This window comes from Penaeus monodon, chromosome 36 (genome assembly GCF_015228065.2).
Source record: "Penaeus monodon isolate SGIC_2016 chromosome 36, NSTDA_Pmon_1, whole genome shotgun sequence".
In the NCBI taxonomy this organism is placed as follows: Eukaryota; Metazoa; Arthropoda; class Malacostraca; order Decapoda; family Penaeidae; genus Penaeus; species Penaeus monodon.
The window spans coordinates 29,640,448-29,642,947 of NC_051421.1; the positions used below are offsets into that span (position 1 = coordinate 29,640,448).

General features: G+C 50.2%; 1 protein-coding gene across 1 annotated transcript in view; it reads right to left on the reverse strand.

The window, feature by feature from the left end:
• The window catches only part of LOC119595620 (collagen alpha-2(V) chain-like), a 28,811-nt gene that overhangs the window by 1,552 nt on the left and 24,759 nt on the right, over nucleotides 1-2,500 (reverse strand). The window lies entirely within an intron of this gene.

Sequence of the window (2,500 nt, forward strand, 5' to 3'; positions counted from 1 at the left end):
GTCTCCGCGGCGGCGTTTCTTGTCAGAACTCTCCTTTTTCATCATATATATATATTTTTTTTTCTCTCTCTCAGTTATCTTTTTGTTTATCTAGACGTCCTGTTACTTTACGAGCAAAGGTGGCCTTGGCAACAGATAGCGAGGTAGCAGTATGTTTCTCGCATGACTGGAATGCATTATGGATGGAGTGTAATGGAGTACGCTTGCGAACGAGCATACGGGATGGGCGGAGGGCGGGCGGGCGCGCGGGCGGGCGGGCGGGCGGGCGGAGATGGCACGTCGCGGTTTCTCTCCCTCTCTCGCGTGCGCTGGCCTTCGAAAATATGAGGCTCTCTGAGTGACGGTGTCTGGCTGTGTGTGTGTGGTTGTGTGTATGCAGGGGTATGTTCGTTTCATTGTATTTATACTTTCTCTCTGTCTGTCCGTTTGTCTCTCTGTCTGTCTGTCTGTCTGTCTCTCTCTCTCTCCCTCTCCCTCTCCCTCTCCTTGCCTCTTCTCTCCTTCCTCTGCTCTCCTTCTCTCTCCTTCTCCTTCTCCTTCTCCTCCCACTCCCTCTCCTTCTCCTCCTTCTCCTCCTTCTCCTTCCTCTTCCTCTCCCTCTCCCTCTCCCTCTCCCTCTCCCTCTCCCCCTCCCCCTCCCCTTTCTCCTCCTTATCCCTCTAGTTTTGCTTTGTCTACGTAAGTGCGTAAAACCTCCTACTCCCGAGGTCAGTCCTTAGCTAAATAGCTTATGGAAAGAGAAGGGATACGGAGCTTTGCGCTTCATCATCTTCCATCTCCCTCCTCCCTTTACCCAAGCTGTTTTTATTCCCTTCTTTCTATCTCTCCTCATTCCCTCTTGTTTGTCTCCGCGCGGGTCTGTGCTCTTTCTGCCCCCTGCTATTTCTTCTCTATTTCCCCTTTCGTCATTCCTTCCCTCTGTCTCTCCCACCCCGATTCTGTCCCAACTCCATCCTTGTCTATTCCATGTCTATCCCTCTCTCCATCTCTCCTCCCCTTCTTCCATCTTTGCCCCTACGCCTACCCCATTTCTAACCCCCTCTCTGTCTCTAACCCCTTCTAACTACCTCACCTCTAACCCTTCTATTCAACCCCCTCTTTCTACCCTATCTGTAACCCCCTCTCTCTCTCTATCCCTTTCCGTTTGTCTAGCTCATCTCTAGCCCCTCTGTTCATACCCCTTCGTTCTACCCAAACCCTAATCCCTCTCTCTATCCCCCTCTCTTCCCTTCTACCCATCTCTCTACCCCCCTCTTCTCTTACCCTTCCACCCCCCCCTTCTTCCCCATCCCTAATCCCTCTCTCTATCCCCTCTCCTTCTTCCCCATCCCTAACCCCTCTCTCTATCCCCCTCGTTCTTCCCCATCCCTAACCCCTCTCTCTATCCCTTTCCGTGTGTCTACCTCACCTCAAACCTCTCTATTCATCCCCTCCGTCTCCTTCCAAGGGGTCATTCCATCCGTCCCCAACCCCCCAAGCCCCAAGCCCCAACCCCAAGCCCCAAGCCCCAAGCCCCAAGCCCCAGGCCCCAACCCCCAAGCCCCAACTCCCAACCGCCTTCAAAAGCATCGTTCTTCTTTTTTTTTCTTTACAGTCGTGAGGAGTGGGAAGAGGAAATGCGTCTTGTGAGAGGGCAACGGCGCGAGATTGGAGGGAGGGAGAGAAGGAGATAGAGAGTGTGGGAGGAGAGGGAGAGGGGGAGAGGGGATTGAAGGGGAGGTTGGAGGGAAGGAGAGAAAGGGGAAAGGGGGAAGGAAGGGGAGAGCGAGAAGGAGGGGGAAGGGCAGAGGGGAAATGAAGAGAAGGGAGAATGAGAGAGGGGTGGGGAGAGGGGTAGGGATAGGGATGGGGATAAGGAATAGGGATAGGGATAGGGATAAGGGATAAGGATAGGGATAGGCACGCGTGGGAGGGTATTGGGCAAGCAAGCGGGACAGCCAGCAAAGCTCCGTCGGCCGCAGTTCCAGGAAACGCCAGAAACTTGAAACTGGTGATGCAAGGGATTTCCATCCTATGAAAATAAGCCTTAATGACAAGAGGTCGAGACGGGTCGGGGCACTATTTTGAGCCCGATAAGTAGCTCTTGCAGAATTTTCCTATTTTTTTTTTTGCTTTTGTTTTCCCTTTTAGTTGTGGCCTCGTTAGGTGCACTGAGTTTAGGTGCGTTTTGTTTGTGTGATTTTTTTTTCTTTCTTTTTTGGGGGGTTTATTTTATTTCTATGGGATGGCCGTTGTGTTAAAGTTTTATGTATTTTAAAACGTGAAATGTATGTATATCAGTCTGAAATGATCGCCGCTTGACAGTAGAGTTTATCGCCGCTTTTAAATATAGAATGATTGCATAACATTGTGGCTTTTTAATCTGCTAAAATGTGTTGGATACATCAGCTTAGCAGTATAATTATGCATAGAAAAAAAAAACTTATGTAAAGATTTTAGCAGCAACTTGCTTTTTGCTTATTCGCACTGCTATGAGAGTATCGTCTTAGCATTGCCACGA